This window comes from Canis lupus, chromosome 7 (assembly GCF_011100685.1).
Source record: "Canis lupus familiaris isolate Mischka breed German Shepherd chromosome 7, alternate assembly UU_Cfam_GSD_1.0, whole genome shotgun sequence".
Lineage (NCBI taxonomy): Eukaryota > Metazoa > Chordata > Mammalia > Carnivora > Canidae > Canis > Canis lupus.
In genome coordinates this window covers 9500411-9516929 of record NC_049228.1, presented here as the reverse complement: position 1 = coordinate 9516929, position 16519 = coordinate 9500411, and the positions used below count along the sequence as shown (strand labels likewise).

The 16519-nt window shown below is 38.7% G+C and overlaps 2 pseudogenes; both read left to right on the top strand.

Annotated features, from left to right (window-relative positions):
- LOC100685193 overlaps positions 1 to 4087 on the top strand; it is a 51933-nt pseudogene extending 47846 nt beyond the window's left edge.
- The window catches only part of LOC102153639, an 84753-nt pseudogene that overhangs the window by 54561 nt on the left and 13673 nt on the right, over positions 1 to 16519 (top strand).

Genomic DNA, 16519 nt, shown 5'->3' with positions numbered 1-16519 from the left:
AATGACTCAGAGTAGAAACAAACTATGTGAAAAATCTTGATTATAACCACATAATTAGTAATTTTGCTAGGATGAAAACTAGAAAAGTAAATTTCATGGACTAAATGTGATTAATGAATGTTTTGTTACTAATCAGTTATCATTGACTCATCATCAGAATACTCAAGATGTGCAGTAGAAAAAAAAAAAAGATGTGCAGTAGTAATTAAATTCAGTTATTTTTATAACTAGCTGCCTTTTGATCAAATAAAAACATAGTTACATACATTTAAAATTTTTTGTTATGAAAGATAATTTGTCAAGATAAGAGGATAGAACATATTTTATTGGAACGTTTATTAATGTGATTTAGAGCTTCCAAATATTTCTTCTGTTAGATGGGAGTCTAGATTTGTATTATTGCAGCAGGTCATGTATCTGTTAGGGGAAGTTTCACAAAGTAGTAAATGATGAATACATTTTTGTTCATTGGTTGATATAAGATCTTCACGGGAAATAAGCATCCTCTTCGTGGTTAGAGTTCATTAAAAAAATAATACTTTATTTTGCGGAAAATCTTTTTCTAGCAGTTTCAAATGAAAGTTTCTGATGATTTCTTATTCTCTGGAAGAATTCCCATGTTTTAAAAGAGTATTTGAGGGCAGCCCCAGTGGCCCAGCGGTTTAGCGCCACCTTCAGCCCAGGGTGTGATCCTGGAGATTTGAGATGGAGTCCCAAGTCAGGCTCCCTGCATGGAGCCTGCTTCTCCCTCTGCCTGTGTCTCTGCCTCTCTCTCTCTGCATCTCTCTGTGTCTGTCATGGATAAATAAATAAAATCTTAAAAAAAAAGTATTTGATAATTTTTATCAATTTTTTTCCTTTCTCCTTTCTGAAAAGCTCAGATATTAAAGTCAGACTAAGGTGGGCATTGTGAGGTGTGTGGTGTGTGGAGGGCGACTAGAGCCCTCCAAACAAATCAAGAGCATGTTGCTAGGCTCAATTTGGTGTGGGGTCAGAACCCCAGCGGGAGGAAAAGGCAGCCTATGTTGGGGGCAGTGTAGTGTAGGGTGTTAGACCCAAGCTGGGTAAGGAGAGCATTCACATGGTGGGGAACCCTAGAGCAGTGTAGAGCCCAAATTCGGTGAAAAGAGCATCATGTGTATAGAGAAGCCTGGCCATGAAGTTTCAGAGCCTGAGCAGAATAGACATTGTCTATATATGGAAAGCATGGTGGCAATAATGGGAAATGGATTACAAACAAGGTGGGGGAATGTAATTGCAAAGATAAAGATATCAAAAGAAGAGGGAGTCATGATTTCACTATCTAATGGAAAGGGAGAAAACTAGAATGAACACTGTCATGTTAGGTTGGAATTGGTTGTATCTGCATGAACTCATGATTTCAATAAATATAATAATTTAAATTAATAAAATAAATAAATAGATATCAATGTGCAATGTGTATGTATGATGGCCTTGCAGTAGCATCCTTTTCCCACCCCAGCAGCAATGAGCACACTTTTCACCCAGGCTTCTAAATGTCATTTTCTATTAAAAAGTATCAGAGCTTTCTAGAGATGACATTCCAGGGCTCAGTCAAAACTTTTGGGACATCCTGTTGAGCCAGAGAATAAGTGTCTAGGAATGAAGGACCGTGTCAAAGGGATACAGGCACAGCAAAGGAAACCATCAACAAAATGAAAAGGAAACCTGCTGAATGGGAGAAAATATTTGCAAATCATGTATCTGGTAAGCAGCTAATATCCAAAATATGTAAAGAGCTCATGCAACTCAATAGCAAAAAACAATCTGATAAAAAAAAATGGGCAGAAGATCTGAATATACATTTCTCTAAAAAAGACATACAGATGGCAAATATATAATGTACCCATACCTGTTGCTTAACATCACTAATTATCAGGAAAATGCAGATCAAAATCCCAATGATATCACCTCACACCTGTTAGAACGGCTATTATGAAAGAGACAGGAGATAATAAACATTGGTAAAGATATGGAGAATAGGCAACTCTTGTATACTGTTGGTGGGAATATAAATTGGTGCAGCCACTATGGAAAACAGTATGAAGTTTCTGCAAAAAAAAAAAAATGAAAAAATAGAGCTACCATATGATCCAGCAATTCCATTTCTGGGTATTTACCTGAAGAAAATGAAAACACTAACTTGAAAAGATATTCATCCCCAAATTCATGGCAGCATGAAAAGAATCTAAGTGTCCATCTATGGAAGAATGGATAAAGAAAATGTGGTGTAGCTTGGTGCCCTCGTGCTGCTCCTGCCTAGTGCTGCAGATAGCCACAGCACCACCGTCCCCCATACTCTGACCTCTGCCTCAACACCCCATCAGGTTGAACCTCTGGGAACATGGTTTGAAGCTTTTGTTAAGAGGAGAGACAGAAATGTTCCTGCCTCTTTTCAGGAACTGGAGGATAAAAAAGAGTTATCAGAAGGATCAGAAGGATCAGAAGATGAAGAATTGCAGTTAGAGAGTTTCCCATGTTGAAAACACTTGATCTCAAAGACTGGAAGATAAAGCAGTGGTTTTAAAACATCACCCAGACAAATGGAAAGCAGCTGGCAAACCAATAAAGAAAGAGATAAGGCTGACTTCACTTGCATAACTAAGGCTTATGAAATGCTATCTGATCCAGTGAAAAGATAAGCATTCCACAGTGCAGATCCTACTTTTGATAACTGGGTTCCTTCCAAAAGTGAAGCAAAGGACACTTTCTTTGATATGTTTTCCCCAGTATTTGAAAGGAATTCCAGATGGTTAAATAAAATAATAATAATAATAACAATAATAATAATAATAATAAAATCCCTAAATTTGGTTGGAATTCATTTGAAGATATAGATGCATTTTATTTTTTCTTGTATAAGTTTGATTCTTGGAGAGAGTTTTCGTATTTTGTTGAAGAAGAAAAAGCAGAATATTGCAGAGCAATAAGGGCTCAGAAGAAAAAAGAAATGAACAGAAAAAAGAACATTAATTGATAATGCATGTAGCTGTGATCCAAGGATAAAAAAAAAATAAGGAAGAAGAAGAAGCCACAGGAGAAGCAGAAAAGAAAGCCAAAGCAGAAGCAAAATGGAAGGAGCAAAAAGCTAAAGAAAAACAAGGACAAGCTAGAAGCTGTCTGGTTAGCTAAAGAGAAAGAGGGGGAAGCTGAACTAGAAGCTGTCTGGTTAGCTAAAGAGAAAGAGGGGGGAGAAAGTTAACAAGAATTACTGACTAAGAAGGAAAAAGATATCCAGAAAAAAAGCCAATAAAAAGGAAAGGCAAAAACTTCGAAATTCACGTAAGACCCGGAATCACTTTTCTGACAATGAGGCAGAGCAGCTTATAATGATGCAAGAAGTGGAAAAAATTTGTGATTGGCTTGAACTAGCAAGCTTACAGCATTTGAAAGAAACACTCACACCATCTACTAAAGAAGTTTGCTCCAGAAAAAAAACAGAAGAAATAAATGAACAAGTTAGAACAGAAGGAGGAACCTGAAGCTCATATGCGACTGCATCTAAGAACGCAGACAAAGCAACTGGCAAAGTGGAAATGGTAAAAATTAGCCAAAAGTTGATACGCAATTACTAATTCATTGAACCTCTTTCCTGCTAGAAGAGATTCAGGATGGGAAGGTATTGCTAATTACATTAAGCTATGTTCTTCTGGAGTTAGGAGACCTTCCAAAGATCATAGAGTCTTCAAAAATGTGACCTTCATCAGAAAGATGAGATAAAGAAAAAGGCTTTTGATAAATACTAAAAGGAACACGGAATGGTGCCTCAAGCAGACAATGCAACACCTTCTGAACTATTGGAGGTCTACACCCAGATCTCACCCCTTGGACAAGAGTAGAACGGAAGCTTTTGGAACAAGCTTTGAAAACATACCCAGTAAATACACCTGAGAGATAGGAAAAACATAGCAGAGACAGTGCCTGATAGGACAAAGAAGGACTGCATGAAACGATATAAGGCATTGTTGAGATGATAAAAGCAAAGACAACTACTCAAATGCAAGTGCTGAATGCAAGTAGAGCCAAGAAATGGCTTACAATTTTTGTTGTGTGTGCATTTTTATAATAAAGCTGAAAATACTGTAAAAAAAAAAGAGAGAGAAAATGTGGTGTATATATACAATGGATTATTATCAGCCATAAAAAAAAATACAAAGGCTTACGGCACCTGGGGGGCTCAGTTGGTTAAAGGTCTGACTCTTGGTTTTAGCTCAGGTTGTGAACTTGGGTGGTGAGATGGAGCTGTGCCTCAGACTCAGAGTCTGCTTAAGACTCTCTCCCTCTCTACCCCTCACTGCCACTCTCTGTCTCTCTTTCTTTGTCTCCTGTCAAATAAATAAATCTTAAAAAAATAAAAGAATGAAGTCTTGTCATTTGCGACAACATGAATGGAATTTGAGGGTATTATGCTAAGTGAAATAAGTCAGAGAAATAGAAATGATCTCACTTTTTAAAAAAATTTTTATTTATTTATGATAGTAACAGAGAGAGAGAGAGAGAGAGGCAGAGACACAGGCAGAGGGAGAAGCAGGCTCCATGCACCGGGAGCCCGACGTGGGACTCGATCCCGGGTCTCCAGGATCGCGCCCTGGGCCAAAGGCAGGCGCCAAACCGCTGCGCCACCCAGGGTTCCCTGATCTCACTTATGAGCTCACTTATATGTGGAATCTATAAAGCCCCCACACCAAATGAAAAACCAAGCTCATGGATACAGAGAAGAAGACATGGGCAGTTGTCAGAGGTGAGGGGTGGAGATAGGTGAAGTGGGTGAAGGAGGTCAAAAGGTACAAAAGGTACCAACCTCCAGTTATAAAATAAATAAGTCATGGGGCTGTAATGTAGCATGGTGGCTGTAGTTAATCATACTGTATTGAAATTTGCTAAGGGAGTAGATCTTAAAAGTTCTCATCACACACAATTTTCATGGTAACTATGCATGGTGATGGATGTTAAACTAGACTTATTGTGATTATTTCACAGTGTAGATGAATATCAAATCATTATGTTGTACACCTGAAATTAACACATTGCTACATGTTAATCATACCTCAATTTTATTTATTTATAAAATATAAATAAGAAGTAATGCAGCAACAGCAAAAGGACACAGAAGCCAGCTTGAAAGAGATCCCACTGATCAGTTTGAGTCTCAGAAAGATATTGTCTATTATCTAAGAGATAGTAACCCACTGAACATAATAGAAAATCATAGTCCATGCTGATATAAATTAATTGAAGGATCTGATGAAGAATGGGATATTCACATTGTTTTAAAGTGCTCCCCCAAAATAAATAAAATAAAGTGCCCCTAAGCAAAATATTTATTAATTATAAAGAGAAGAGCAAGCTTGCAGTGGGGAAGCTTGGCAGACACCGTTGAAATCAAATAGTTAAAGCACACATTCTCCATAAAGGAACAAATGAAAATCTGCACCACTTAAGAATGCAATAAGAAGATGGCAATATTGTTTCTGCAATATTCCTACCAAAGATACATAACCTGAATTTAATCAGGAGAAAACATCAGACAACTCTAAATGGAGACATTCTATAAAATAACTGGCCTATCATTTTCAAATGTGTCAAGGCCATGAAAGTAAAAATAAGACAGGAGACTAGAAACAGGACACCTCGATGCAATGTGTAATTGGGAATTGGATCTATAAAACACATCATGGGACAATTGGGATCTGAGGATTAAATTGCAATGTGGTGTCAGTGTTAACTTTCGATCATGATGGTTATTTTGTGGACTGTAGGGGGATGTTCTTGTTTGTAGGAAACAAAGCATTTACAGGGTGATGGGGCATCAGGTTGGCAACTTATTCTCAAATGGTTCAGGAAGAAAACATCTTTGGATTTTTTTTTAAAAGATTTTATTTATTTATTCATGAGAGACACACAGAGAGAGAGAGAGGCAGAGACATAGGCAGAGAGAGAAGCAGGCTCCATGCAGGGAGCCTGATGCGGGATTCGATCCTGGGACTCCAGGATCATGCCCTGAGCTGAAGGCAGGCGCTAAACTGCTGAACCACCCAGGGATCCCACATCTTTGGATTCTACTTGCAACTTTTCTGTAAGTTTGAGATTGTTCCAGGACTAAAATACTTATGCCAAATATAAAAATTAAAAATAATTCTTAAAATCACTAATTATAATTCTGAAAAGGAAAAGAAAATAACAAATCAGAAAAAAAAGAAGAAAAAAAAGAAAAGAGCAAATCAGTTTTGGTCAACTAACCTAAAGACACTTTAAAAGAGCACAGTTTACGTAAGACATCCCAGGTTATTTTAATGAAATGGCAGATAAAATCCAAGAAATGTTGTGCCTTGTAAGTGATATATAAGTACAAAATGCCACTTGGCAAGGGGAGAAGCCTACATCCCATATGAGTACTGAGTACTCAATACTGAAGTCTGAAGTCGACCGTTGAGTGTAGAGTAAATTTTTACATTTAGAGTAGAAAAAAGCGTGTGTTTCTGCCTGCTAAGACAGAACATCACAAGTGGTTGGATTGTCAGTTAGTTGATTGATAGATTCATCCTGGCTCTGTCATTTACTAGCTGTAAGACCTGGACAAGTCATTAATCTCTCTGTGCCTCAATGTCCTCATACGTAAAACAAGGATAATTACGGTGCCTATCTCATAGGTGCTCACAGGGTAAACTTTAAATGAGTTAGTATGTACAGTGCTTAGAGTACTGCCTGGCACAAAACAAGTGCTACCTGAAAGTATTAGCTGTTGTTATTAATTCATTCAACAGTACGATTTGCATTTTTCAATGTTAAGGATGGTAATGCCATGGTGCAACTCCCTGCCAGGTGTTGAGAGAAACCTTCCCTGCTGTGACAATTTCTTTTTTTTTTTTCTAAAGAGGAAAATTTATGTATTTGAGAGAGAGCATGCACATGGTGGGGGAGGGGCAGAGGGATAGAGAGAAGCAGACTCCCCACTGAGCAGGGACACTAACACTGGGCTCCATCCCAGGACTCCCAGATCATGACCTGAGCCAAAGACAGATTAACTGTCTTTAACTGAGTCCCTCAGGCACCCTCTATGGAAATTTCTTATACTATACCCCTCACCCCACTCCCCACCTTGTACCCCCATCCAGCCTGTGTCCATCTGGACCCCCCTTAATAGCAGAATGTCAGTACCCACCATGGCCTGACCCCAACTTTTTACCCTAACCCTAGAACCTCCCCTCGCTGAGCTGGGAGCCCTTAGCCAGCATATCTAGAACATACCTTATATTTTCTGGTAAATGGTTTATTGTTTCCCTTCATGCCATTCTGCCATTAGGATGTTCGCCTCTTTACCTCCTTGCAGAGCTAATCAAACTGTCTGGGACCACTGACTAGAAACTCCGTCTTCTCCAACAGAGCTCCTCTGTTCACCTTGTTCCATTGTGAAGTCAACACATTTTCTTCAACACGTCTGAAACTGAAATACTGCTTACATTTTTGATGATTTATATTTTCAATACCCATTCAATGCTTAGGCTCCAAAAGTCTGATTATGAGCAGATTGAACATTGACAAAGGAGGGCTTACATAATCTTTTTAGGATGATGCACAAAATTTTAAGCTTTAATTATTGTTATCGATCAATAGTTAGACTTCCAGTTCTTATTTGTTTGCAAATGTTTTGGGGAATTATTTAGGCAACTCTCTTATGGTCTGTGAGTCATTTATTTATGCATTTTATTGCCGTGTCACTGTGAAGAGCAGATGGCAGTAAATATATCTCGACTTGATCTAAGGACTTGAATTTCCCCTGCATTTACAGATTGCCACTTTTAATGATGCTGTTCTCTAAAGTTGCTTGCTTGAGAGCATCTGAGGATATACAGTAAAAACCTGTGTGTCCTTTACCTCAGCTAGCACATATGCACACCAGTGAATAGAATGTGAATTTCAGAGTCAGTCACAGCTGCCTTTAACACTTCACTCTTCAAGAAAGTTCATGATAGCTGATGAGTTTGGGCAAATTTCTTCATCGAAGAATAGTGATATTGACTGTTGCTCCCCAAAAGGCCACTGGAAAAACAAAACAAAACAAGACCTATTGATCAAACAAATCTGTGTGGATTGGATTTGCCATAAGGGTGTGAACATCATCTTGACAGTCATATCTCAGAAGGGAGAAGTCAGGGGAGGATTTATTTATAGAATTTAGATAGGCTGGAGAGCATTTCAGGTGGAGAAGTAGTTGAGGGGGGCAGAAATTATGACAGTCACTTTGGTTTGGTGGGCCTGATGAAGCAAGCATGCAGTTAATGTTGGAATTAACCCATTTTAGTTGGTTCACAGTCTTATCTTCTAGGGGCAAGCAGTTAGGTCATTTTTGTTCTTTTCAATATTGTCTAACACAGGGGCAGGAAGATATGTCCAGTTCTAAGACTGTTTAACACAGGTTTAGGAAATTTGCTGCTTTTGATTCTAAGTGATCAAATTATGTCATCAGATTGCTGTATTAAATAGAATACTGTATATAAATGAGACTGGCACTGAATAATTGCTCATTAAAATGTTAGTTTCTTTTCTCTCCTAGTTTAGCTGCCTCCCAACTTTCCATCTCTTTTTATGTGGTGACCTCCTCTTTATAATAGTACCATCCAAATCAGTGGTATGCCATAGTAAGAGTACTCAAAAGAAACCTTATTGAATAAATAAATGAAAATCAAAAGATAAAACTTTAAAAGTAAAAATCAAAGTATTTGTGGAGTTTTAATAATGGGTTAAGCCCATGATACTGGATTTCTTCTAAGCCTTTTTTGTTGTCATACTGAATGCAACTTTCTTGTCAACTCATTAAAATTCTGGAAACTTGAAAACCTAAAAGAAAGCACTTAGATTTTGATTCCAAGTATTTAAATTATTCAACTTTATTAACTCTCACGGGAAAAAGGCTATCCAAATTAGTTAAGGGTCATTCTATAAAGATCTTCTAAAAATGCTACAACATCAGAATAAAGTGAGAGGTCTAAAGATCAGATTTTAACATTTTTTTTCTTCTTTGAACTGGGAGTCTGCTTTTGATCACCTTTGTTAGAAAACAATTTCAGTTACTTCTGAATCCGTTTGCACCTACTTGTATTGATAAAGTGCGATAAATTGTAGTTGTAAAGGTCTGACATCCCATAATGCTGTTTTCCCACAGTGCTTACTTGCTTTCTCTTTATTCCTCTCCCTAGCTCTCTGTCTCTGTCTCTGTCTCTGTCTCTCTCTCTCTCACACACACACACACACACACAGACACACACAGATTCCAAACTTCAGATGAGAAAGAGATTATATCAGCAGTTCTGACCACTGGAGCACCTCAGAACTTTTAAAGGTATATGTATCAGAATCCCTTTCTTTCATCAACCCCTAGGAGATCCTGACTCAGTCAAGTCTAAACTGAACACATAGGGATCTATTCTTTTTCAAAGCACCTCAGAAGATTCTGGTGATGAACCAGGTTTGGGAACCAACCCCTGAGGAATATGGCCACGAGGGCATTCACAGCTCCTGGGGTTTCGGAGGATCCTGGCAGCTTCTGACAGTCATTCACACACAGGGTGCAATTGCTTGTTTTCCTTTCTTTGCCACCATTCTAGTTTCTGGGGAGGCATGCAGGCTGCATCTGGTTATAGGCATGCTTCGTTAGCTGCAAGGTTAATACAACTGTGACTTTGTTTTGTTTTGTTTTGCAGGGCCATCAGAAGGGCGAGATGAACAGGAAAAGGGAATTGAATGCAGTGAAATTCTATTCTTCTATTAAGAGACTGGAGTCCCCTTTATTCCTTCATGTGTGCTAGGTGTAAGGAGTTGGTGTGTCAGCTGACAACCGTTCATGGAAACCTCACCAAGAAATGTCTGATTTTCTATAGAATTTAAAGCCCCAGACTGATCTATTTTAGTTTCCAGGCAGGTGCTAATTCTTATGGCTACAGCAGGCATCTCTCACTCTTTCATGTGGCATTTGGCTAATAATAGCTACCATTTATTGGCAGCTGCTATGTTCTGAGAACAAGTTCAGCACTTTCTCTAATTTGTTTCATTTAATCCTAACAGCAACACTGAAACTTGTTCTCCTCATATTATAAAAGAAACTGAGGCTTGGGCAGATTAAATAATTTACTTGGGGTTAGATATCACCTACATTGCACAGCCAGCCCGGAGACCCAGGTTTTTTAGCTCCAAACCTGTACCCTGAAGGTATTACAGAATAGTGATTATGACTGTGGGCTCTAAGCCCTCCTGACTGGGCTCAAATGCCCACCGTGTAAGCCTGGGCAACTTGTGGAACCTTTCTGTGCCTTGGTTTCCTCATCTGAAAATGGAGTTCTTAACCCAGTTAACATAGGCGAGAGATCTGGACAGATGGCAAATAAGCGTATAAAACGATGCTCAACGACATACATCATTAGGAAATTGCAAGTGAAAACAACAATAACATACCACCACGTCCCTATTGGAATAGCTAAAATCCAAAACATCGATAACCCCAAATACTGGGAAGGATGTGGAGCGCCAGGAACTCTCATTTATTGCTTATGGAAACGCAAAAACGGTACAGCCACTTTGGAAGACAGTTTGGTGATTTCTTATAAAGGTCACATTCTTAGCATATGGTCTAGCAACCGTACTCTTCAACATGGACTCAAATAAGTGGAAAACTTATGTCCACACAAAAACTTGTGCATGAGTGTTTAGGGCAGCTTTATTCATAATTGCCAAAACGTGGAAGCAACCAAAGATGTTCAATAGTGGGCAAATAAGCACACTGGCACAACATTACAATGGAAGAGTATTCAGCAACATGAAGAAATGAGCTATCAAACCACACAGGACGTGGGAGACCCTAAATGCATACTGCTGAGTGAAAGAAGCCATCTCGAAACATCTACACGTTGTGTGATTCCAACCATAGCATATTCTGGAAAAGACAAACTATGAAGAAAGCAAACATAGCAGTAGTTGCCAGGGGTCCAGGGATAGGAAGAGAGGGATGAATAGGTGAAACATAGGGGAATTATGGGGCAGTGAAACTCCTCTGTATGATACTGTGATGGTGGATACGTGTCATGACATGTTTGTTAAAACCCATTTTACTTAATAGTAATGTATCAGCATTGGCTCATCTATTGCTTTTTTTGTTTTTTGTTTTTTTAAAGATTTTTATTCATCCATTTGACAGAGAGAGAGAGAGAGAGAGAGAGAGAGAGAGAGAGAAACAAGCAGGGGGAGTGGCAGAGGGAGAGAAATAAGTAGGCTCCTCGCTGAGCCGGAACCCTCACCCCCACCCCCACCCAATTCGAGGCTTGATTCTCGGACCCTGGGATCCTGACCTGAGCTGAAGGCAGACACTTAACCAACTGAGCCATCAGGTGCCCCTTGGCTCATCAGTTGTAAAAAGAAAAAAAAATATGAAAAAAATACTATATTAATGCAAGATGTTGTAAACATAGGGAAAACTGTGTGCATGGTGAGGTGGAGGGAAGAGGGAAAACAGGGTCTATGGGAACTCCCTATGCTTTCTGCATAATTTTTCTGTGAACCTCAAATTGCTCTAAAAAATAGTCTATTAATTTAAAAAGAATATCCAAAAACAGTGTTATTGTGAGGATTAATGAGTTGATATAAATAAACCACTTAGAAAAAATGCCTGGCACTGAGTAAATATTGTTATTATTACTATTATTACTAATCTCTATCGCTTCCTTGGAGGTGATCCAGACATTTGTCTGGAAGCAGCCTGAAGTTTTTGTGGGGAATTTAATGTGACCTTGGGCAGATAACATAAACCTCTGTACCTCCATTTCCTCCTCTATAAAGTGGGGGTGAAAATTGTGCCTCCTTCTTAGGTTGTGAAGAATTAATGGGTCAGTGCATATTAAAGGTTCAGAACAGCGCCTCACATGAAAGTGTACACTGCATAGAGCAGTGTTACTACTGTTTCTATATGACCTCCCAGCCCTTAGTACTCCATGGAACTCTGCTCAAACCTACCACCTAATTTTTGTTTTCTTTGCTTGTCTCCATTTTAGCACATGAACTTACTATGTTTGGCCTCAGGATGAGATGCAGCACACTGACATGCTCAATATCTGCTGAACAGATGGACGGAGATATAAAACCAAAACCTGGACACTTCACCTGCAAGGAGACCTTCAGCCTTCAAGGTTGTGAGAACACTTGGGTTATATAGGTCTAACATGCAGTCTGAATGATGGGGAGTACACTCATTTTCTTGGGGGGACTTCCTCCTTTACTATCTAATGCGTCTTGGGCTCTTCTTGTTATTCTAACATTTGGGCACTATTTCTACAATCTCTACCTCCCACCTTTATTCAGATTTACTACTCTGAGTATACTGCAATGAATTTCAACTGATATCCCAGTGATCACAGGTTCACTATGGTTGACTTTGAAATTGGAAGGTATCCTTTCTTGTGTATCAAACTTCATCAAGTTTATAACTAAATTTCACAGTCTGATATGCATTCTAGATGTCAAATAATCTTTCATCTCTTAGGGGGCAGAATTACAAATATTCCACCAAAGTTAATTTCTTTTTCTAGAATAGTATACATATATATGTGTGTGTATGTGCCCATGTGCATGTGCATGTATGTGTATGAAAAATATTTATAGTTTTATGTTTCTTATGAATTCTACAGGTATTTAATTAAAATATATAGCCACTGAATGTTCTTAAAACAGGCTCACATTTTTATGAGTGCTTAAAAGATTGTTTAGGTACAGCTCTTCTGGAGAAAGAATGAACAAAGACAGTTTTAACAACAGCAGAGAATCTGTTGCCTTCCATTTTTAGATATGATAATTGTGATAATACTAATTCATAAAAATTGGGACTAAGTTATTTCAAACTAAAAACAATCTAAGGAAAATGTATACACAAAATATGCTTGAATTCAAGTGATTTTTCTTTTCTTTTCTTTTTTTTAAAAAGATTTTATTTATTTATTTATGAGAGACGAGAGACACACACACACACAGAGGCAGAGAAAGAAGCAGGCTCCATGCAAGGAGTCTGACGTGGGACTCGATTCCGGGTCCCCAGGATCAGGCCCTGGGCTGAAGGCAGTGCCAAACCGCTGAGCCATCCAGGCTGCCCCCAAGTGATTTTTCTAATAATTGGCTGAAAACACCTATATACTTTTGACAAAAAAACTAAATCATAGTTGTTTACTGGTCTTGATTTATGGATCCTTAGAGTTCTTAAATATGAATCTTAATCTTACAAGGTGGCCTAGAGGATGCATTTGGTTTATCAATGTTAATGGTGTGGAAAATTCTCAAAGGAAAGAACTCTATCTCTCTAGATAGTTTATCAATAAGCCAGTGAATGCTTGACCTTTTTATTGAGTTGATCAGTTGTGTTTGTTGATTATTCCAGCTTCACAGGGAACCAAAAGGCTCATGAGACAGTATTAACATTAAGCTTTTGTCCCTTAGAAGAGAGGCACTTGACAAAAATGAAATTCTTCCTGGGATACTAGAAGCTTACATTACTCTGAGTACATTGCACACAAAATGGGCTCTGTATCGTTGTGATAAGGGAGGGAGGACTCCAAAGGGTCACTATGATGCCATTTTCAAAAAGGAGAAGAATTAAGATCCCAAGTAGTCAAGTGACTTTTCGATAGCTGACATGAAACTTGTCTTTTTGCCTGATTGACTTGCTCCCACTCTACCTTCTATAAAGGTATAAATATCCCCTACCTTCCCTAATTTTTCATTACCATCACCAGCTGGTCTCACTGCCCTCAGGCTTAGCCCATTCTAATATATTCTTTTCATTGCAGCTGAAATGATCTTTCTAAAATGCGCATCTATTCCTATGATTCTGCTCTTTAAAATCCTTCAATGGCTTTCTGTTGCTTTTTTGATAGAGTAAACCTTTCACAGTGTTACTCAAATGTTGTCTGCTAACCCATAGCATTATTATTGCCTGACATCAGTTTGCAAATGAAGATCCTTGGGTACTACCCAGAACTCTTGAAACACGGTCTGCATTTTGACCACATCCCGAGCTGATCTACAATGCACAATACATTTTGAGAAGCACTGATGGGCTGAGTATAGGCTTGAAGTTAGGCAAGTCAGACTCCAGAACAACACAGATATGGGAACTTCCTGTGATGATGGAAATGTCCCATATCTGTACTCCTCAAAACATTTGCTGTTAACCACATGGGGCTATTGAGCGCATGAAATGTGACTAGGGCCTGAGGCAGGTCCCCTTGAGTATTCAGCAAAGTAATGGACTGGCACATGTGTCTGAGGAGCTTCAGATCGGGAAAGAACCATCTAAGAAGATCAAAGAGAATAGTGCTTACCACTAGGAGAGCCAAGAATGGTGCTTGTTCCCTATAAATCCAGTGCTTTATACAGTGTAGCAAATATTAAGTTTTTAGCTATTATCATTGTTGGAGGTGTTGTTCAATCTTTATACTCTTAAGAAAGTTACTGTTATTAACCCTCATTTATAGATGAAAACAGAAGTTCAGAGAGGTTAAATGACTTGGCCAAGATTACACAGCCAGTAAAGGGTAGAGATGAGTCTCAAGTTGATTCTATTTGACTTCAAAGCTCATACTTTCAACCACAATGCTGATCTAACTCCAACAGGAGACTATTATTATTTTTTCCTTTGTTCTTCAGTACTGAACTAGCTCCAAGTCAACTGGATCTCAGTGTACGTTGATCCTCAAAAGTGTGTGTGGTTGATAAGAAAGATGGTCCTTCCACAAACCATTTCTGGAAAGTGTCAATACTTCCTAGGAAGCAACTCACACGTCATTTCTCATTTTCCCCTGCGCAGCAGCTAACATGATTTCTTAAATGCTGACAATATGTGGGTAGGTCATTAGAGACTTACCTTCTCTGATAGAAACTAGAAGTATGAGACAAGAATTGGGGATCTGAACAGCTGTCTGACCTTCTTCCCATTACTTTGTCAATCATGGCATGGCTCTCTGCCCTGGGTTTCATGAGTTTATTTTTATTATTTTTATTTTTAAAGATTTATTTATTTATTTATTCAGAGAGAGAGAGAGAAAGAGAGGCAGAGACACAGACAGAGAGAGAAGCAGGCTCCATGTAGGAAGCCTGATGTGGGACTCGATCCTAGGTCTCCAGGATCACACCCCAGGCTGCAGGCGGTGTTAAACCGCTGTGCCACTGGGGCTGCCCTCATGAGTTTATTTTTAATGTCGTCATGTAAAATAATTTTCCTCATTCACAAACTAAAATGCTCCGTGATTTGTAACCCTTCTCTAGTTGCCTTCCCAACCCCGAAAACACTTGACTTGCCTTTTTTATGTCACTCCCTAACCTCTGAGCACAGCTATCTTGCCATGCAGTCACCTCAGGGGCTCTCTATCATCTCCAAAAACAAGTAGAAACTCAAGTTTTTGGTTTATATAACACATATGTCCACTGTAGACCTATTACTCACTGAGTCCTAATTTGATCACCTCAGTCCTAGGAAATTCACTTTTCTCTCCAAGATTTCTGTGTCTTTGCATCTTTTGCATGAATACTCCTACTTCTGGGCTCAGGTTTTAGTGGGTAGTTCTTCTGCAGCAACTCAGATATGTAATTCTGCTTCTTTGTAAGTTCTAAATGCATTTAAGGACCACCCCTCACTGCCCCCTTGCCCATAGAATTTGGCTTTGAAATTAGCTGACACAAAGCTAATTTTGGAAAGATGTATATTGCTTCAGTTCAAATGACTTCAAATTGAACATTAGATATTTCTTTTTTGAAATGCCTTTTAGATACTCCAATATTACTGGCCTTTTACCCTACAAGGTCTCCAACTGCACATCATAACTCTGATTCTCCTTTTACCCTCCCTGTTTAGAAGCTAAAATATATTTCTTTCTTTGCTTTAGGAAGACCACACAACCACTTTCTAAAATATTTACCATGGTGCCTGCTGACATTCACACTCTTTGATCTGTCAATAAGCCACAGTCTAAGTATTGGCTCAGAAAATTACAGTAACCTCTGTAAGAGAAATTCTGGTGCCAACTGTTAAGATAATACATTTTTTCATTTCTAGTGACCTAATTTTTGCTTACATTTCCAGTCTCATCTCCCCACTAGTACACGTGCTATTTCTGCTACCAATAGACAATGTTTCTCCTCATTTCCATGTTTTAAAAAGATGTTACAACATCTTTGGCCTGAAGTCCCTTCTACCCTCCTGTAAAAAGGGAATATATATTTTATTTTATTTTGTATTTATTTATTTATTTAAAAAAAAAGATTTTTTTTTTTATTCATGAGAGACACACAGAGACAGAGAGACAGAGACACAGGCAGAGGGAGAAGCAGGCTCCCTGCAGGGAGCCCAACATGGGACTCGATCCCTGGTCTCCAGGATCAGGCCCTGGGCTGAAGGCAGTGCTAAACTGCTAAGCCACCCGGGGTTGCCCAGAATATATATTTTAAAGGGAAAGTCATGTCTCTTGTA